We start from the raw sequence: 23,096 nt of genomic DNA, 5'->3' as shown, positions 1-23,096 counted from the left end.
GACTGGCTGTTTAAAAATAGCCAGACAGTCTGTGTTTGAAACCTTTACAAAGCCTTGTTCTGATTAGACTTTATAAAACAGATGTTTGTTTATAAGCTTCATTTGGAGCTGCTGTCAGGACTGACTCTTTTCCACACAGATTAATTGCTCACATATCTCCCTACTTCCCAACCAAGGGCCAGTTCTACCTTTCCATACAATGCACATATTTTGTAATGTGTGAATGGCTGACTCCATTCATTTATTTGCTCTAAAACAATTACTGGTAGTTGTTGTTTCTTGATGAGAATCTGGATTTTAAAAAATATGTCCATGCCAGTATTCTATATCCCAACATCCCTATATGCAACCATGAATATGTAGCATCTGGAGTCATTTTCTTCTACTTTTCCTGTTTTGGAATGTTTTTTCCTGTTCAACTGAACTTTTTCAGGAAGTATATCTTGGGTGTGGGGATACTGGTTTAGTGTGGATGAGACAGAGGCAGACTGAGCCTGGGAGTTGTACTCTTCATATATATATATATTGCAAACTTAAATGGACTCCGGGGAATGGTGGAGGACAGGAAGGCCTGGAGGATCATTGTCCATGGGGTCGAGATGAGTCGGACACGACTTCGCACATAACAACAACAACAATATATATATATATATATATATATATATATATATATATATATATATATATATGTGTGTGTGTGTGTGTGTGTGTGTGTGTGTGTGTGTGTGTGTGTGTGTGTGTGTGTGTGTGTGTGAATGAAGGAATATACCATAAAACTCCTCCAAGGCCATATCTCTTACTGCCTTGAAGAAAAGCGTACTATTCAAAGTAGGAACTGATGGTCTTGGAGCAAGGTAACAACTCAAATAACTCACAGGTTTCTACAAGAAGAGCAATTGGATACAAATTGTAGGAGACTCAGAGCCAAATTATACATTGTTGGTCAATGTAAAGTTAATTTGTCATTGAGATGTTACACAGTTGCAAAATCATCAAAACAACTGTTGATCAGTCATAACAGGTAAAAAAACAAATATTGAGGATGTTTTAAAAAATGGGAGGCATGTGGATTTTCTGAACGTAAGAGAAGTTTTAAAGAACCCTAAGTATGCATATGTGTACACAGACCTATGTACGGAGGGGAAGGTCCACATTCGAGCTGCAGCCAGCAGCTGCTCTGGGTTTTGCTGCCATTGCATTCATCCCCTGCGTTTGAGGTTTGCTTCGCTTCTTCCTCCTCTACGTTTTCCATGCGACCGCCAACCGCCGTTTCAGCGGCCGTGCATAATAGGCCATAATGGCTTCTTTCGTGAACCCATCCAGATTTAATTTCAGTTCTTCCATCTCTGAGTAAGAAAGAAAAATGACTTCCTTCACAGAACTGTATATTTTAATCTGATGTATGTGATACACTGATATCTTGCTTTCAAAGTCCTGGGTTTGAAGCAGGGTAAAGTCTGTAAAGTAATGTGTCCAATATCAACATATGATAAACTTAACAACCTTAATAATTCATTATTATTAATAATAAATGCATGAAGAGCAAACCTTCTCTCTACGCCATTTCTCACTACTCCAGGTGTACACCTTCCTATGAAAGTTAAAATGAAAATTTCAATTTTTTGTCAAGCGGCATTAAGTTAGTGATATGAGACTACTGCTAGTCTCAGACTGCTGAATTTGAAAAAATAAATGACAAGGGGAATGTCTAAAAGGAGATGCATAAAGGTCGGCTCCCTGCTGGTATTGACTTGAAAGGGGCATCAGAGAGGAGGCAAACGGCAATGTCCCCAATTGAAAAAGAAAAAGGAAAGGATTTCAGTGCTGCATGCAACCAAAATAAAGCATGGAGATGTAAAGATAGAGAAACACTGGGATGGGAAGCCTGCAGCTTTGATAATATTTTTCCTTTAATGGTTTGGTGAACAAAGTTTGGGTTGGAAGAATGATAGTAAATCCCTTGTCATGGTAAGAAACTCATCCTTGGTAATGGACTTCTGAAGGAAACTGTTAGCATTCCACACAGATTGGATAATGCACTTTCAATGTGCTTTTACAGCTGAATTTTCCTGACCCATTATGCACGGGGGGAATAACGCACATTTGGGGTGGAATGGCGGCGACTAAAATCACCGATAACGCATGGTGCCGGTTGCAACTGACCGCAGCTTCGGTGCATGCCACCGAAAAAGCCGCGTTAGCGAAACGCGGAAGAAAGCGCAGTTTCCAGGTGACCGGGGCACAACCAGAAGCGGCGCCGGGATCACCGCGTGCATAATTAGTTCCTGTGTTGAACAGGAAAATCTGCTTTGAAAGTGCAGTGAAAGTGCATTATCTAACATGTGCAGAACTGGCCCTTGTTACAACTTTAAAAAATACCTTTGGTTGTTCTGTATCTTCACTGCTTGGTGCCTTCATGTATCATCACTGATTTTTTTTTTAAATTCTGGCTTTTGTTAAAAAACGAATATAACAAACTGGAATGCACTTGGGTATTTATAGTTGGCCAGGGCAGGGTTTGAGAGAAGTACCAAACAACCTTCCCCACAAACCTTACCAAGAGTCTAAACCTATTTGGACTTCTGTTGCAATAATTTGCCCCTTAGAGGTTTTGTTATTGCTATATTGCTCATAAGAGAACCATGTAGAAAACACAGTTTCTCCCATAGTATTTTCCTCTTTCTAAATGAATACTTAAATTGTAATAACCTGCCATGTTAAACAAATGTGCCTTATAGTTGTTTTTTTTAATTGTAATTTTGTTGCCTGTTAGCAGATTTCTTTCTGAGGCCAAAACAGATGGAACACTGGATGCTCCATGAAAACTGGATGCCCCAGTTTTTTTAAATGGCAATGGTAATGCCAAGAAAGCAGGCTATAGGGCTGAGAAGACATTTAACATGTCTCTCTTTGTTATTAGCTCTGTGAAGGAAAAAAGCAGACCGTCTTTTTCAGTCTTTTCCCCTCTCCCAGGACTAACTGGAGCAGAGGTAAGCTGTCTTCAATGAAGCTACAAAATTTCACTTGGACTGGCTTTGCTGCTGCATAAAGGATGGCAAGAGTTCCCCAGCCCTTGCTGTAAACATTGTACCCTGAGATGCTAGATCACCTGCTGGTTTGGTTGAACTTCCATCCACCAAGTCATGCAGTCACATGTTTAGCAACCGGTATCTAAAAAGTTGCGTATGTTCAGTCATGCCAAAATACATTGTCCATGGGGTCGCGATGGGTCAGACACGACTTCGCACCTAACAACAACAACAACACACATGCATTGTCATACTACTTTTCTCATGGGTTTCTTACTTTCGTCATCCATCTCTAGGTCCTTCATCATGTCTGCTGTGCATCATATTAGTTAAGGACATAAGGCATTCTCCATGCCGCCGCCTCCGCGTTCTCCATGCCGCCATTTAAGCGGCCATGCATAATAGGCCATAGTGACTTACTACTGCTTTCCCTTCCTTCCGCCACAAGAGAAAAGCCTGTCAGGTAGGAGGGTCTGAGATACCTCTGACAGTATTCTGTGAAAACAGCTCTAACAGGACTGTGACTAGCCCAAGGTCACCCACTTAGCTGCATATGGAGGAAATGGGAATCAAACCTGGCTCTCCAGATTAGAGGCCACCGTTCTGAACCATTATACAACGTCGGCTCTCTAAAGACATATTATTCATCAGACAAGGCAAAACTTGCTGAGTGACTGGTTAAATTCCAGGGCATGTTTCATACCTTATTTCTGAAACGGATATCTGGTTAGAGCAACCAGAACTATCTGTGCAGTAAAATGGAAATATGATATTCACCCAAGCTTAGAAGACTGGTATATGCAGGCCGAAGACTGGCTGAATATGCTGTATTTGAAATTGGAGGAAAGATGGATAGTTTATTATCAAAACAGAAAATACATTTAGAATGAGAAACAATTTAAATTGGAACTTGAATAATAAGAATTTTCATTTAAAAGACTTTTCATTTTTTAAATCATTTCCTCTTCAATATGTGATATATGATGCATTTCCATTTTGGATTGTGGCATAGCAATATGAATGATCATAGTTAAAATGTGAATATGTAAAGGTGAGAAGATGTGTAATATGGAACAAAGAGTAATGGTGAAAGTTAACAACGTAGTGGTAAAGTAGCTTAGTTAAAATATTTGAAGTAAGAACTACTAACTGTTAACTAATGTTAAATATTAAATTTGTTAGGAGATGGGTAGAATTTTTTTTGCTTATTGCTTATTTTTTCTCTTACTATATTATATAATCTATAGTAATCTTTAAATATTAGGATTTGATTATATATATATATATATATTCTATTTATTTCTGTTTGTCATTTTTTTCTCCTTTAAAAATAAAAAAAATCTATTAAAATTTATTTTTGAAACATCTTGCAACTGTAAGAAGGCTGGGAAAGATTGTATGGTATAATAGTGAATGTCAGAAGGCTAAATTAAATCTGAAGAGGAATGATCAAAGAATGAAAATTCTGTAGTCACCATCACATCTCAGGTTATATTTCTCAGAAACAAGTGTATAGGAGGCTATTGCAAGGGAAAAAGCAGACACAGAAAACTGATGTGGTGAAAACTGGATAACTGTGCCAAATTGAGGCAACCTAAATTGTTTTGGAAAACCCTTAATGATTTAAATAGGTAACAGAGAACTCTTGAAAGCAAAGAGGAAATCTCCAGATATCTGGGTGGACTATTTTCTTGTGATACTGGGGGTAATGAAGCCAGTGAAAAGATCTCTGAGCTTAGCCTCCATTATAGAAATATGGAAGGAAGTTGAACCTGGTAAGATTCTTAGGTTGATTCATCACCTAAAACCTGGCAAGGCTGCAGGTCCAGATGGCCTTCCCTCTGAACTGTCCCACTTGGCAGGCTTTGCTTCTGACTGTTGTTTTGCACTGTGTTAGATCAAACAGGTGAAATCCTTGGAGATTGACTGTCATTGATTCCAGTACCCATCTACAAAAATAATGGTACTTGCTTACATCCCGCAGGTTATAGAGCCATTAGTTTGATTTCTGGGCTAGGCAAGTTGTATGCCATGCATTTGGAACTGAACCTGATGGAAAACTGTAATATTTTGGGACCTGGACAATTGGCTTTAGGAAAGGCTATTCTATAATGTATAATAGCATAATCTTGTCACATTTGGTTTAGAAATATTTCAAGACAAATTATATGCTGCCTTTCTGGATTTAAAATAAGCATTTGATACTGTAAGTGGAGAAAAGTATGCAATTTCAAAATGTCTACTGTATTTAATTGTACACTAGCACAGCTCTACAGGTCAGATGATCAAGGAAAAGTCCTTGAACAGATATAGTGAAAGGAGTGCAGCAGGGCTTCAACACTTTTTGCACACTACTTAAATGATCATTAGGAGCTCATCAAATTAACATAATGCTTTTTGCTGATGATGCCCTTATCATTGACTAGACAGGTTTAAAGAAACCAATTCAATCAATTTCTTAATTATTGTGAAATGGAGCAATTTCACGTAAGTCAAAATAAATTTCAAAGAATGATGTAGGACAGCCTTTTCCAACTTTTTTTCCTAGGGCAGCCTTTTCCAACTTTTTAACCATGGTGGAACCCCTGAAATATTTTTCAGGCTTCAAGGAACCCCAGAAGTAGTGACATACCCCTTCAGGAAAGTAGGCACTGAAGGAAGATGCATGAGCCAGCCAATCAATCAATCAGTTATTTACCATTTCCATTGTGGAGAAAGAGACTAGGCCTGTAGAGCAACAGGGGAAGGGGGCTCCTGTAACATCTAATGATGTCAGCAGCAGTCCGAACTTCTAGGAAAGGCCACAAAGCCCTTGGGGAGCTCTTGCATACCCTAGGGTTCCGTGGAATCTTGGTAGGGAATCCCTGCTCTAGGAAGACACGGTATCCTTGGAGGTTGCAAGGAATGTAGTTTGAACAAATTCATTCTTACACATATCTGGGCATCTGACATCCTAATGACATGGAAAAGTAATCTAAAACATATCATTAGTAGCTTTCTGTTTCCTTGAAGATATTTTATTTTACAAAAGGTAGACAGTCTATCCCACTATTTCTCAAATTATACAATTCCAAGATCTTACCGGCCACCCTATGTGGAGCACCATTACACCAGCATGGCTAAAGGTCTTGGCAGGCTGCAAACTAGCTTCTTCCAAACCATCCTGGGAAGTCTCAATTGTGTCTCCCACTCAATAACAAGTTGACTGTGCTTTTTATAATCCATCACAAGGAAATATGTCATTAAGATGTAGTTAAAATATTCTTATTAGAACCCTTGGGTCAGCTCATACAGCTAATGAGGCAAGACATATGTTTATCATCAATAGCCAGTTTGGTGTAGTGGTTAGGAGTGCGGACTGGTACAAAATATGATTGGGAAGCATAGCTGTGTACATGCCCACCTGAGGCCCCTCCCCTTCACACCACCTCCAGGCCCATTATGCACGGGGGTTTTAGCACGTGTTCGGGGTGGAATGGCGGCGACTAAAATCACCGTGCAACCGGCCTCAGATTCGGTGCACGCTGCCGAAAAAGCCGCATTAGCGGAACGTGGAAGAAAGTGCAGCTTTCCAGGCGATCAGGGTGCAACCGGAGGCGGCACCGAATTGACCACATGCATAATCGGGGAGGCCAGAGGGTCGGAGGCAGCGCGACCACTCAAGCGGCTGCTGGAACGAACGGCTAAGGACGGCAGAGAGGCCGGCCACCCACCTCCCACCCATTCCCAAACACACACCCCAACCACAAACGAGAACGGAGGCGAGGTATCTAAGAAAATACAAAAACTTTATAAAACAGTGTGAATGAACAAAGCACAAATATACAATACAAAGCTTAAAGTAGGGGGAACAATATAAAGGGGGAAACTATGGGGCAGAGGAACCGGGGCAGCAAAGAAGGGGAGAGGCGAACTGGGAGTAAACTAAGGGGAAACATGCTCCCTCCCCCTCCGTGACTGACAAACCCGGCAGGGCTGTGCCTGCGCAGGCTGCTTCCGCTCTTCCTGGCCTCCGCCTCCGATGCTCGCCAACGCAGCGGGGCGCTCACCTCGCTTCCCCTTGGCTCCGCATCGACGCCTCGACGCCTCGACACCCGCCGCTCTGGGTTTTGCCGCCATCGTGCCCCGTCCCGTGCATAACCGGTTTGCTTCGCGTCTTCCCCCTCTGTGTTTTCCATGTGACCCAAAATCGCTGTTTCGGCGGCCATGCATAATGGGCCATAGGGAAACCTTTCCAGAGGTGTCAAGAAACCTCAGGGTTTCACAACGCACGTTGCTATTTTGCCCGTTCCAGAGTTAAGCCCTAGCATTAAAAACAGGTTCATAAATTAAACCCAACTTAAATCTGAGTCCCAGTTCAGCTGGAAGTGGTATTTCTAGAACCAGTGTGATTTTGGAGCCAAAAACAGGGGGCATCTATCTATTAGAATAAACAGGCTTGGATTAGTTTAATAAAAAGTTATCTTCCTCCAAAATAAATACACAGCTTGGTGTAGTGGTTATGAGTGGTGGCTTCTAGTCTGGTGAGCTGGGTTTGATTCCCCACTTCTCCACGTGCAGCCAGGTGGGCTCGCCATAGTCCTGACAGTGCTGTTCTCATATAGCAGTCCTGTCAGCGCTCCCACAGTCCCGCCAACCTCACAGGGTGGCTGTTCTGGGGAGAGGAAGGGTGGCTGTTGTGGGGAGAGGAAGCCACTTGGAGACTTTTTTGGGTAGTGAAAAGCAGGGAATATAAACCAACTCTTCTTTTAAAAAATCCTATTGCACAGGGGACACAAACAAACAAAAAATTAATTGTGATTCATTTCTAAAAATGGCATTTGCTTTCAAAGGTATGAACTGGTAAATCACAGAGAGGTTTTTCACACACACGCTGGATCCAATATACCCCAGCAGGGCTTCATGCTAGAATCACTTCATGTATTCTTAAAGGATTGCTAAAGGTGTGGAGGATGGGGAGGAGAGAGAGAGAGAGAGAGAGAGAGAGAGAAATCCCAGGATAAAGCAGATTTTGAAACAGCCCCATCTGTGTGATATTCCTGGCCATATGCCTCTCTCCTCCTCCCTGACAGAGGTAACTAAATCTCCCTGATATTCACCATGCTATGGGACGGATTATTTGCATTAGACTTAATCTTCAGGTGGCTCTGCATGTGTCTGAAGCATGGGGAGAAACTATAGTGTACTGCTAAGGCTTTTCAGCAAGCTTGCTGTAAATTGTGATTTAAACATTAGCATAATTCAAACTGGTAGGTGGGATTTTTAGCCGTAATCCCTTTCCCTGTGTTCCATGAATGGACCATCTTTTCACTTGACAAAACAGAAGATGAACTGCCTTACTTGTTCTTTTGCTTGTGCCTCTAAGGAGGACTCTGGATAATAAAGAACAGCCCCTGACTTTGTTCTTTGCCCTTCCTCGTACATCGGATCTACATTATTTTTCTTCTTAACAAATCCCAGTTTCTTCTGTCCTCTCGTGTTCATTTTGCTGAGTGAAAACCAAAATAAACACATGGGGTTTTAAAAAAGGAGGAGAAACTGAACTCGGAAAACAAATGGAACATAGAGTGAAAAAAAGAGAAACAGGCCCTCCCCTCAATACAGTAGTGTATTGCCAGGAAAATAATCTGAAGAGCTTTTCAAATCTAGGTCCCCAGCAGAGGACGTTAAATATAAACCTTCAACGGTTCCCAGTTTGCCACAGTTGATATCAGGGAGGCTTGGGACCTAAATAGATGAGATTCTGAAAGAAATATGAACAGATCTTGACAAAAGCAGGAGCCAAACCTGACCCCCAGCTCAGATTGAAGCTAACATACACATACACACTCCTAGCATGCACACATCCAATGAGCCAGCATGGTGTAGTAGTTAAGAGTGGTGGCTCTTGGTTCCCAAACTGACCAAATTTTGGAACAAATTTTACTTCATGTGCCAGTTTGTGCCCATCCTTTAAAACAGGGATCCTCAACCTGTGGTCCTCCAGATGTTCATGGACTACAATTCCCATGAGCCCCTTGCCATCATTTGCTGGCAGTGGCTCATGGGAATTGTAGTCCATGAACATCTGGAGGACCACAGGTTGAGGATCCCTGCTTTAAAACACTTCTTCATGGGTAAGGCCATTACAGTTGGCATAAAATCAAATATTTAATTACCTGTCCCCTACAGAACCATAGGATCTTTATGGTTCAATTAAGTATTTAGCCAGCACACCAGTCTCCTTCTGTCCTACCATTAGACTTTAAAAAAAATGGTGAAAATGTATTTTACATACATAAAATGTATTTTCATATAAATCCGTGTGCACTCACAGTTTTCCTACAGCCCAGTTAATCCCATATACTCTATTCACTCTGTAGGCTCTGAATGTTTCCTATTCAAGGGCATTTGTTACCCAAAGAGGCATAAAAACCCTGTGACATACACCCTCTCTCACTTACTGTGCTGACTCATCCCATTATCCATATCTCAGCCTCACTTCGCCCCTCTGGAGTATTCTCTCTCTTTTGATTCACTACAGAATGACAGCTGCAGGGATCTGATAAATTACTTTGTTCACAATCACATCTAGGGCTTGGCTAAGCTTTAACACATATGAACACCCTCTTGGCCTTTTTCCACCTGTGCAAAATCGGCCTAGGTTATATTGGACTCGCAGGCTTTTCCCCAACCATTCTGACAGTGCCATGAACAGATGCCCTTCTAAGCCCACTGAATATAGGGATGGAGCTTTATTTAGTTTTAATATGTCAGATTTCTGGTTGGTTTTCAGTTTGTTCATTTTTATTGTAAACTGCTTTGAACTATGAGAAAAAATGGTATAAAAATAAATAACATTGAGGGCATTTAGAACCTACCATTGGGGAGCGTGGGTGGCGTTCCTCCCATTTTCTTTCATTCACTTTAATGGATGTTGGCATGATTCTAATAATATTTCAACAAAATTCTCAAAAACAACAGCAACAAAACATCAGGATGCAGCTCCATAATCCCTTTATTTTACAATTTCTATAGCCAGCGGGGGAAATTATTATTATCAATATAAGGCTTAAAATGAAATATTAAACTATCATTTCTCTGCTGATGTCAATGAAATAATATCAACTTAAAAGCCAGGTACTCCATTAGTTGCTTCTGAATGTTTGTGAGACAGCAGTTACAACCAATGCTCATCCAGTGATTATCACTAAAGAGTGTGCTACAGCCAAACCTCTGAAAAAGTCTTCTCAAATAAACACATTTTATTTTCATGCCAAAGGTCATATCATATTATTTAAGACTAGGGGCATAGCCCGTTGTATCCAATGGGCACTAGAGCTTGGCAGTGGGAAGAAGAAGGGGAGGAGTTGTCCAGTCTGTAAGGGCATGGGGTTGAATGTGGAGGTTGTGTGGGAGGTTGTGGTGGCGTGGTGGCAAATGAGGGCATGGGTGTGGAGATATGGGAGTCAAGAACCTGTGGTTTGGAATGTTCGTTGAGTGTGGGAGAGGACTGACCTTTGGGAATTGTGGCATAGTGGTTACAGATGAGCTTTCCAGAGCCATTTCAGATATGTGAAGGGAAAATCAGACTGGAGACTCTTCTTAGGGGAAGATTACATGGCAACCAATTCCTCCCAGTTCTGTGTCATTTCCCTTATTGTGTGAATTATGCCAGAGACACCGAAATGTCCCCCTGCCCTAATACACATGGGGTAGTCACAGTACACAGGTGTCCAACCTGTTCCTTCTGTCTCCATTTTTTCACTGTTGATAAAATGTTATGTGCCTACATGCTTCTTTCATGGTTGCTCCTTAGAAGAACTGGATTTTTGTACCCTGTTGTTTACTACCAAAAGGAGTCTCAAAGCAATTTACAAACACTTTTTCCCTTTGTCTGCCCACAATAGACCACCTGTGAGGGATGTGGTGCTGTGAGAGATCTGAGAGAACTGGGAATGGGCCACAGTGACCCAGAAGTCCTCAAGTGTCTCAAAGCATTTTCCAATCGTCTTCCCTTCCTCTCTCCATAGGAGACTCCCCATGAGGGAAATGGGGTGGAGAGCCTCACAGGGAAGCTGGCAACCCTAAGAGGAAGTCTCTCTGTGCACAGTAGTCTTGACTTTAGTAAAGTTTTTTATACTGTTTTTTTTTATTTCCCAGGCCAAGGTTGGAAAAAATCAAGTTAGTTGCCATGTGTCTCCAGCCATTTACTTGTTCACTATTTACAGTTTCATGCTGTAAATATTTATTTAGATCTTCCTGCACTTTCCAGACTCACAGGACTGGTGCTGGTCTGCCTGTCTGCACCCCAGAATACAAACAGTTGCTGGTAAGGGCTGGCCATAGCCCAGAAGGGACACACCTGCACCACTCCCTCCAAACTGTAGGCAAAAATTGTTCCTTTGAAGGCTGGATTCTGAGGCATTGTACAATTTTGAAGTCTCACCTCCAAACCTCCAGGAATATTTCCAACCCAGGGGTAGCCAACCTCCAGGTGGGGCCGGGAGAGCTCCTGGAATTACAGTTCATCTGCAGAGTATAAAGATCAGCACCCCAGGCAGAAAGGGCTACTTTGGACAGGGTTGTGGTAGAGAAGAAACATTTAAGGCCTCCTACACTGGTTGTTGTTAAGGCCTACTGCACAGGGTTGTTGTGCAGATGAAACACAAGACAAAAGAACCTCTGCAACAGCATCCAGTTTCATCTGCAAAATAATGCTGTCCAGTAGCCTCAAATCTGCAGAGAGTTGCAAAGAAGAAATACTTGGCTGTGTCTAACCCCTGGCCAGAGTAGTATTTTAAGTGAGTAGGGGATTTTCTGTGGCCTCCCTGTCAGCCAACTATTTAGCAGAAGGGAAAAGTTCCCCCCTCTCTCAAAAGGAAGGCCAACACGCATGCCCTCAGACTCTCCCTCCCCTCAGTCCAGGGCTGTCAGAGGCTCCTTCGCAGCAGGCCTGAAGGGAGGGGGGAGGGAGAGTACTCACCAGCCTCCTGCCAGCTCTATCAGGGTTCTGAGGCAAAGTGAAGGAAGTTACAGTTGAACACGACAGTTAGGACAGCCTTGGGGCAAAAAGGGCTGGCACAATATGTCCAAGCCTCTATTCTCATCCCTCTTGTCAGCCCTACTGACCTCCTCTCCCTGTGGTGGTCAGGGGCAGATTGGCAGCAATGTCTCCAGATTGCCCCTGGCTGGGCTGGGTGGGCAGGCCCTGTCAGAACTTTGGCTTTGCGCCTCCCAAATGGCTATAACTCTGGTCTGTCCTGGTGAAGGCCCAGTCGGAAGGCGTGAAGTGCCTTCTGATTGGGCCTTCATCTGGACCGGCCCTGCCCACTCTCCACCCACTTAGGCCTTAGCCTTTTATGTTTATACAGCATTATGTTTATACAGCGACAGCTGTATAAAGATGAAAGCCAGCTTCACCTATAAAACTCTGCCAGGTCAGCAATATCTGACTTGGATGCTCAAACTGAAGTAAAAAGACAGAAAACATAGATAATTCTGTAGGATACTTTCAGGTCACCATTGCTGAATTTGGCTCTACAAAAGAAGCATCAATAGGTTTTGTCTCTTTAATGTTTATTTTTGCCCATATTAAAAAGAGAATTGGATGGGTTCTTGGTTACAGAGCATTATCCAAAGATTTGGATACAGTTGGATTTGTCCAACTGTAATTATTGTATATTATACACACTCACACTTTACACTATGATTGTATACAATATAATGTATACATACTGTGTGTGTGTGAGAGAGAGAGTATGTATGTATAAATATACATACATACATACATACATACATACATACATACATACATACATACATACATACATACATACATACATACATAGCAGGTGGGTGTTAGTTCTTAGCAGATACCTGGCTAAACTTTTGCAACCATATGGAAAGCAGATGTCTTCCTTTGATGGCCCCATTATGCTACACAGAATATTGAGTTACTCAACGGCTGCCCTAGAAAGGCTATAGAGACCCAATATCAAGGTCATGCCACTAGTCAAATGCATTGGAGCTGCATTCTGCTCTAACAGGCCTTAGTCTTTTAGTAATTCTGTAACACTTTAAACTTGTATTCATATGAATCCAGTGCCACTTAATGTAACAGCTTGAAAATAGATATGGAGCTTTGTTTTTACATATGATAGCTACAGCAAGACTGTTATATGCACAGAAATGGAAAACTTCGATAATACCCACAGTAGAGGATTTGGTTGTTGAAGATGTTGGAATTTGCTGAGATCACTAAACTCACTTCTTTGATTAAAAATAAGACAGTACCTATATTCATTACTAACTAGAAACCCCCTATTGACTTTTTCCATGAAAGGAGGGAAAAATGAACTGATGATTTGCAGCTCTGAGGATTAACAGGAGGATTAGATTTGGAGTTGATGATTTTAGATATTAGATAAGAAAAGACTTCTTGTGATGCAATAATTTTAGAGCAAGTAATTTTGTTATAAATTTGGATCAAACATTGTCAGAAAATAGGTCTTTATTGCTGAGAAACTTAGAAGTTCTATTGTTTTATTCTTTCTCTATTTTTTTCTTTAGTTCCTTTTAATCTGTATTATTTGTCTATTCTAAACACACTTAATAAAACTCTCTGTGTATACACACACACACACACAGAAAGAGAGAGAGAGATCTAGTCCAACCCCCTACTCAAAGCAGGATCAATCTAAAGTAGGATTTCTCAACCAGGGTCTCAACTCTGGGGTTTCTTGATGGCCCTGGAAGGGTTTGCCAAATGGGTGGGAGTTAATTGATTTTTTTATATTTTTAAAAATATGTTAAACATTTATTAGGTGATATGACCATCTATGTTCATGTTGATCTGTCCCCCTGATGGCCAATGATGGGCCTGGAGGGGGTGGTAAGAGTAGGGGTCCCAGATGGGCATGTACACAGCCATGCTTCCCAACCATATTTTGTATGATTGCACTACTTCTGGGGTTTCTCAAAACCTGAAGAATATTTCAGGGGTTTCTCAATGGTAAAAAAGTTGAGAAAGGCTGACCAGTCCCTGCTTGAAGACTGCCAGTGAGGGGGAACTCACCACCTCCTTAGGCAGTCTATGCCATTGCTGAACAACTCTGAGACTGTTTCTGCACTAGTGATATTGTTCTGTTTTGCCATTTTAAAGGGCTGAAGTATCCACATTAAAATCTACCTTTTGAGATACAGACCCAAATTGCCCACTCACTCACCCCACAACAAAGGAATCCCCAAATATACCAATTTCATTTTAAAAGTGGCTTGTAATTCAGGACTCCCCAGTGGAGAATCCCTTGCATATGGGTTTTTTCCTCTGGCTGCCATTTTGGTTTGTCTTTGCACACACCCCTTCCATGTAACATCCATCACCCTCCCTCCCTTGCTCCCTCCTTGTTTTCCTTCCTCTCTTTCTTTGTCTATCTTATAATATCCACCTTCTGTCTTTAGGCATGAAAATCAGCTATTTTTTCATATTTCAAGGTATTCCAAAGTTATGGATTAGTTAAACCCTTTCATGTGCGTATCTTCCTGCTCCCATCCCCTGCTTTGTGTCCATTCTGTCAGGTCTTTGGTTGAGGCTGGGCCAGGAAGATCTCAGGTTCCCTCCCCACAGGCTGACCTTTAACATCTGGTCCACCCTCTATGTCCCCAAAGCACCACCATCTTGAGGCTGGCTGGAGGGTGAAGAAAGAGGATTTTATGGCCGCTGCTGGGTTATTTATTGGGTTATACTGGGTTTAAGTGATGGGTTTTATCAGGTCACAAGCCGTCTGGGAGTGGTGGGATGTGAATCAATCAATTTTATTTATTTATTTATTTATATATTACATTAATATATCGCCCTCCCCTAAGGGTTCACATGAAACATAGGAACAAGAATAAAAAGGAAACAATGCATTGTAGGATGACTTCTATCTAAAGATAAGATGGTGGATAAATTATGCCTGCTTTATTTTTTTGGTGCAATTAAGTTATAACGCATTTACATAATTACTGGCTTTCTTGCTCCAAAAGTACTGTTTGCATACATCATGGCAATGAATTCTTAGATCTGAAATTGAACATGATCAGCCTCAAAATGAAACAGGGTCGTTTGTTGATCTACACACACCTCAGGTCTATGCAAGAATGTTGTAACACGATTAAGGGGGATGATTTTTTTTAAAGAACTCTAGTTATATGAGCAGAGGCACTGAGCAATTTAGAAAGTAAGTTTAGGGGGAAACAGAAAATGATGAATCAACGTGTGAGAGAGGCAGGAAAATGGTGGAGCAAGGCATCTAAATGGATCTAATAATTTACATGAATACATAAATCACATACACAAAAAAGGGGTGGTGGTGGTGGAAAGCATTCCTTTCTGGGAACCAAGCATGGAAAATATAAGACCTATTCAATTCTAGAACGAATAAGGAAAAATACGAAAAATGCGGGAAAAGAAACTTCAATGCGAAACACCTGGGATCAAACTCACACAAACGAAAGAGAATCCCATGTGCACTTAAAACAGGGTGAGTTGTAAGTGTGGAAATGCCCTCAATGTGAAATTTCCTCCCACGACATCTAGCCGGTACCATTCTACACATAGTTTAAACCCATTACTGCAGGTCCTATCCTCTGCTACCAACAGGAACTGCTCCTGCCCTCCTCCAAGTGACAACCTTTCAAACACTTAAAGGGAACAATAATGTTCCCTCTCAACCTCCTCTTCTTCAGACTGAATGTTCCCAGCATTATAAGTCATCAAATAACTTCTTAACAAATAAATAGTTATGATAAGCATTTACTCCATTCAAGACTGGACTAGAGTAGGAAGCTAAAATGATTCTAGAGCAAGCTGAGCTAAGTAGCCCCTCTACCAGGAGGACTGCAGGAGATGTTCAGCTCAAACCTAACCAGTGATTGATTCAAATGAGTAGCCATGTTGGTCTGAAGTAGCACAATAAAATCAGAGTCCAGTAGCACCTTTAAGACCAACAAAAATAAATCTTTGTTGGTCTTAAAGGTGCTACTTTATTCTGATTTTATTGTTCAACCAGTGATTAACATCCATAGCCTCCTCTATGCAAAGCCCAGAAGAGAACCAACTCCTTCCTTCTTCTTATGATAAATGGACTGGGAGGGGTCAGAGAGTAGCTCCCAGTGGGCTACTAGCCTGGAAAACTGCTGATATCTAGTAGTAAGCCAAATCAAACAGCTTCTGGTGCACTGCCAGAGGTGCCAGGGGACCAACCATCTGTTGCTACACAGGAGGAGGCAATGGATGAGCTAATGCCAGTTGCCATTGCCCCTAGCTGGGTCTGAAAGGAGCACTCCGTCCACTTCAGCCATCCTAACTCTCCTCTGGGTTACACTTTGTTTCTCTCTGAATTTTGGCAACAGTGAAGCTCAGTTCAAAAGCAGGATAGCTAAGGCAGTTCTGAAGTGTGCCGTTAGGCAAAGAGAGCAAATTTGATGTAGAAATTCAGCTGTTGAAAGTTTTGTGATGATAAAGAAGGCTTGTTGGCTAAAACAGAGATAACAACTCGATTTAAACGGGTTGCGTTGTAACAAATCATCATGGCCTTTGCATCATTTCCAAATATGTGATTCTTAAATCTGCTGTCACTTATCCAAAAGCAGTTTTTCAGTGATCACTATATATTTTGAATGGCATGTATTAGGTGATAGCAGCAAGCTGGCTTGAACTATCTACAATTTGTTCTTCTACCCAAAGCATGCAAAGTGTTGGTTTCTGGCCCACAGGATTCCTGATCTGAATGTTAATGTGTTAGAGGCCAGACCCCTATTGTGCTAGGTAGCTAGGGCTATAGCCATAGAACCATAGAGCTGGAAGGGGCCAGACAGGCCATCTAGTCCAACCCCCTGCTCAATGCACAATCGGCTTAAAGCATTCATGAAAAGTGCCTGTCTAGCCACTGTTTGAAGACTGACAGTGAGGGGGAGTTCACCACCTCCTTAGGCAGCCTTTTCCACTGCTGATCTACTCAGACTGTGAAATACCCCCTCCCCCATATCCAGCCAGTACCATTCTACACATAGTTTAAATTCATCACTGTAGTTCCTAGGCTCTGCTACCAACAGGAACTTCTCCCTGCCCTCCTCCAAGTGACTAACCTTTTAAATACTTAAAGAGAGCAATTATGTCCCTTCTCAGGTTCCTCTTCTCCAGGGTGACCATTCTAAAGTCCATTAGCCCTTCCTCATAGGGCTTGGTCCCCAGGTGCCCCCTGGCCATCAGCAGGGCATGAGGGGGTGAGTAAGATTGCCAGCTCCAGCTCCTGGAGATTTGGGGTAGGGGCCTAGGGAGGACTGGCTCACAATGCCATAGAGTCCAGTCTCCTAAGCATCCATTTTTTCCAGGGCCTCTGGCCTCTGTAATTTGGTGTTGTAATTCTGGAGGATCCCCAGGTCCCACTTGAAGGCTGGCCTCCATAGTCAGTACACTGCTCTGATGGGATTTTCTCTAAAGTTTATCTGAAACGAGAGTCAAATGTGATCACCCGCCTCCAACTCCAAAGGAGAATAAGCCTCTCATGAAACATTTATTTCCATTGTAAAAGAAGTTTTCTTTTAGCTATGCCATATATACTATCCAGGGGTAGTCAACCTGTGGTCCTCCAGATGTTCATGGAAACGCTGGCAGGGGCTCATGGGAATTGTAGTCCATGAACATCTGGAGGACCGCAGGTTGATTACCCATGTGCACCCGAATGCACCCCAAACAGATTATTAGAGTAACAAAGAATGCATTTTTTTAAGTCTGAAAAATGAAATAGGTTTCAGAATGAGAAAGAGAGAGAGGAAATCATTCCCGGGGGAATAGAGTTTTTTTTTCTGCTTGTTTTGCTTTGCTGAAAAACCTTCCTGGGTGTGAGCGCTTTTTCAACTGAAGGTTATATTAACATTACACACAGAGAAATTTGACTAATTAACAAATTATCAGTTTGTGGAGTTTGTTGCGCATGCAGCAACATGCACACAAAGCAGTTTTTTGTGATCCAGCAGCTGTCCTCTTCTCAGTTCACAGCTTCATTAATCATGTGCACTGCATGTTATTGTCTCGATTGCGGTGCCATTGGAGATGGAGAAAACATTGGGGAAAGAAATGTTGCTTACTCTCTGGGAACGAGCTTGGATTACCAATGGCCACAGGGACAGAAAACGCTTTATTGAAGCTGTGCTAAGAGGGTCATTAAAAGACAGAGTATTCTAATTCTCCCACTGAAATGCTTCTGAGTGGTTTTTCACATTTGGACTCTCAGCTTGGGGATCCAAGGAGGGAGGAACTGGAGATCTGATTTTAGAATAGGGCATTTGTGTATGAAGCAATGTATTTTCTACAGAAAAAAAAAATAATGGTTGTTCAGAAAAGATTATCTGTATCAGCTGGAAAGCAGCACTTCAAGACAACAATAGCAGCTAGTCAAGGGCTCTCTGAAGCCTGTTACTACAATGAAAATACCTTTCTGATGGAAATGTGTCAGCTATTCTAAAGGGAGTCCAGGGGCATCTTTAAGTTTTATTCAAGGTCTAAGCTTTCAGGTGCATGCACACTTCTTGAATAAAACTTCTTTGTTGGTCTTAAAGGTGCCACTGGATGGCTTTGCTGCTTCAGACCAACATGGCTACCTACCTGAATCTGTAAGCGATTGCGCCTGTTTCCCCTCTCATGTCAGAGCTGCAGTCAGCTCTAATTATTGAGGCTTTTGAACTCTGGTGCTGGAGAAGACTCTTGCGAGTCCCTTGGACTGCAAGGCGAACAAACCGGTCAGTCCTAGAGGAGATCAGCCCTGACTGCTCTTTAGAAGGCCAGATCCTGAAGATGAAACTCAAATATTTTGGCCACCTCATGAGAAGGAAGGACTCCCTGGAGAAGAGCCTAATGCTGGGAGCGATCGAGGGCAAAAGAAGAAGGGGACGACAGAGAATGAGGTGGCTGGATGGAGTCACTGAAGCAGTAGGTGCAAACTTAAATGGACTCCGGGGAATGGTAGAGGACAGGAAGGCCTGAAGGATCATTGTCCATGGGGTCGCGATGGATCGGACACGACTTCACACCTAACAACAACAACAACAACAACAACAACGGTTATATACCAGTGTACAGAAACAGAAGAGATATTGTTGAGGTATTATGTTATGTTTATGAACTGCCGCAAGCTGGCAAATGCTGAGAGTGCCGGTATAGAAATATAATAAATAAATAAATAAATAGATAAAAACAAAAAGCTTACAATACTTTAGGACAAGCATTAGGATCCGATTATAGACATATTAAGATTAAGCTAAAAAGATGCAGCATCAAGCATGCTGGAAACATGGCAAAGGGATGAGAAGGCAGGGTCACTTCTTAGCAATAATTCCGGGCTGAATTGGCTTCCCACTTAAAAAAAAAAAATCCCCCAAAGCTGTGACATCTAGTTTGATCCTGAGTATTGGGTATTTGGTTAATCTAGCAGAATATTGCCAAAAAAGGCAAACTTACATTTATTCAAGAAGATCCAGTTCACATTGAGGTTTCAGTCAAAAGGAGAGAGAGAAATCTAATCTGAAGAGTCCTTTGCCTATCAAAAATGCTAGCTTGTCCAGCATCATATACATGGGAGTATGAGAGGGCATTGTATCTTCAGGAGAGACCTGCAGATACATATGTTTTCCTGGGAGGCTATGTGAAGTTAGTGAGAGGAGAGAGAGGGGTGGGGTGTGGTGGGGTCAGAGGACAGCTCTCAGGTTCACAAAGAGAGGGATTCCATTCAAGGAGATAACACCTGTACACACTTAGATTGATGTAGCACCCACTAGTGACCAAGCATGCTGAGTTGTTCATTCCACCTCTGAGAATCCTTAACCTATCATAGGATTGGGTTGCAAATTTCAATATTTGAGCTTGAAATATAAGCTATGGAGGGCTGGCAAAATTAGTTTGACTGGTCAGTGTTTATGTGCAGACTCTGGGATGGCTCACCCAGATATATTATTCATCACTTAAAAACTATGTCTCCAAGTGTTTGAATGGGCCATCACCAAGGCTTGAATTGTCCAGATCAGACTTTTGTGCCATTTCAAAGAGAAGGTAATTTCAAAGACAAATGATGGTGTCAGCTCATACCTTCAGTTGTTGGGTTGCCAGGAGGGGGTGCAGGGGTAGGATTGAGACCTGGAGATTTGTGGGAAGAGCCTGGAGATGGCAATGGGGTACAGTGGGGTACAATGCCACAGAGTCCACCCTCCATGGGATCCATGTTCCTCAAGGGAACTGATATCTGTAGTTTGAAGATGACCTGCAATTCTAGGGAATCCCTAGGTCCCACCAGGAGGCTGGCATCCCTATTCAGCTGCCTACCATCAGGTGTATAGTAGCTGGGAAATCGTCATGTGCATACTTGTGTGAAAGAGTCTTATATACAGACCTGAATTTGGAACTGATTAGCTGATCCTGCCATCATTTGGGAAATGATTAGAATAATTGTACTTCTCTTCAGTTTTCAGCATTAGTAAAAAATGTGCACAGAAAATACTCAGGCTGATAATGGTGTTTTTAATATAAAGTGTTTCCTCATGCAAAAGCATTCACGGAGGTCTAAAATCATTCTGTTTCTCATATATGTTTACAAACCTCGTCCAAAGGCACCTCTTATCCATTTAAATGTAAAGATGGCACTCATTCTTCAAATACTTCCCATCTTGCAGCACACATACTTTAATAATATAGTCTTTTTGTGCAATGTACATTCTGCATAATTGGAAACATAATTTTCACACGCAATTCCCCTGCTGAATATTTGGAAGATTTAAAACCTTTTTCCTGCTGAATATTTTTAATACAAATTCCCATTTCGTTTCCTCCCTTGACCTTTAATTTCAGAGATGGAGGTCTTGACAAACCATGCTCAACTCTATCAAACAAGCCTTTTTAAAAAGCTGCACTTAAGTGCTCCACACACGAGAAGTGGAATTTTCAGGCTTCACCATTTCTCTTCCAGGTATCCTTGGGGAATGGATTGAATCTCTCAGCATTAATTCACTGCATTCTATTATGGTACCAGACAGCCAGGGTGGTTTCTGTAGAACTGAGACGCATCCTGACCCAATGAGCCCGAGGATCTGCAATCACAGATTGCTAGTAAAAGATTGGGCATCAGAGTGGATGAGCTTTGCACGTCGAGGAACGGCATGTGTGTGTAAAGTGCCATTGAGTTGCAACCAATGTATGGCAACCTCAGCAAGGTGGATGTTATAAAGAAGAGGCAGTCGGAGTCAGGAATACAGAGTTACCAGTGCAGCTTCATTAGAGCTGGGGGACATCCATCGCAGAAGTAGGAAATTACTTCGTACCTCTGCATCCCGATTCCAACTGGCTGGAACACACTCCCTACCCGGATACAAGGTTTTCATTCCTGTTTGTATTGGACAAAATGAGTTTTGACTCAGAAAAGCTTTTAACTGGGGAAACTGTGTTGGTCCTTAAGGTGCTTCTGGAGGCAAAATCTGTTTGACTACTACTGACTAGTCTAGTCTATACAGCCTGATTTAAATGCAGACAGTGTGATAAATTAGCCCTACGAACTGGCACGAATCCATTGTCTAGTCAAAGCCCTGCTGCTATGCATGCAACATTGGCCATACCAAGTGGCATATGTATGTATATATATATCAGAGGCCTGGTTCCGACTCTCAGTGGCCCCCATATGATTCATCCATAGGGATGCCAGTCTCCAGGTGGGACCTGGGAATTATAGCTCATCTCCAGGCAGATCAGTTCTACAGGGAGGAAAGGGCTGCTTTAGAGACTGGACTCCATAGCATTATACTCCACTGAGATCCCTCTCTGGCCCAGACCCTGGCCACCTATCTCCACCCCCAAAGTCTCCAGGTACTTCCTAATCCAGAGCTGGCAACCCTATGCATCTACCTAGGAACATGCAGTGCTGCTGGGAGTAGGGTTGCCAGTTCCAGGATGGGAAATACCTGGAGATTTTAGAGGTGAAGTCTGAGGAGAGTGGGGTTTGGGGAGGGGAGAAACTTCAATATGTTATACTATCATGGAAGTCTACCTTCTCTAGCAGCCATTTTCTCCAGGTGAACTGATTTCTGTTGTCTGGAGATCAGTTATAATAGCAGAAGTTTTCTAGCTACCACCTGGAGGTTGGCAACTGGTGAGCTTGCAACTCACTGGTGGGAGATGGGAAACTGAAGGTGAATTCCTGTTAGAAGGTATTTTAGACAACCAAGATTCAGAACAAGAAAATTTCACTGTGTGAAACTTCTGTTTGCACAAACCTATAACCATGTTGATGTTGCACTGAATACCAACACAAACCAAATCTGTTAGCGTTCAACCTAACACAAGGATGCCCTAACAGGATTAAAAACGTTTTCATTAACTGTCAAGCCCAGGCTAGCCCATCAAGGCTATTTTCAAATATTCTTTCCCCCCTTCTAGGACCTCAGTATTGTCCTCGATATTCACACTGGAAAGTTAAATTTACCCTGATTCTAAAACATCCCAATGACCCTTTCAGAAAGAAATTTGATATTTCCTGAGTCACTGGGCAACTAATTCCTTTTCTATCAGAGTAAACAGCCTCTTCTTAAATCACTTACATGTGTCAATAAAACGTTCTTTCTTTCCTGGAGGCCAGATGCAAACAGAAGTCCCCACTTTTTCAGCCTGTCTCCGTGCAGTCGGAACTCAAGCCAAGCTAGAGAGCGTTTCTTGGGGCTCCAAAAATAATGTCCTTGGTTCAAATCATACACATTCAGTCCAGCATCAATCTGCCATGAAGGTGACTTCAGTGCTGATAACACTATATGAACTAAAACTCAGACACTGATAAAGAGCTTTGAAGTGTGTGACTTTTACAAGGCCCTATTAGTGCTTCCACTCCTGCTGAGTCACCACCTGGTTGCATTTTCTCATTCCAGACAAGCAAAAATATTTTATTGTATGTTCCTTGAGTATCGGCCAAGTGCATTCTTTCTGAACCCATTCCCCAGAGAGCACTACAGTCAGCCAACACCAGTTGGTTGAGTGTCTCTAGCCCCAAGGAAGTATACTTGACCTCAAAC

This window comes from Paroedura picta, chromosome 9, assembly GCF_049243985.1.
Source record: "Paroedura picta isolate Pp20150507F chromosome 9, Ppicta_v3.0, whole genome shotgun sequence".
Taxonomy (NCBI): domain Eukaryota; kingdom Metazoa; phylum Chordata; class Lepidosauria; order Squamata; family Gekkonidae; genus Paroedura; species Paroedura picta.
Note: the sequence above shows the minus strand (reverse complement) of the source record.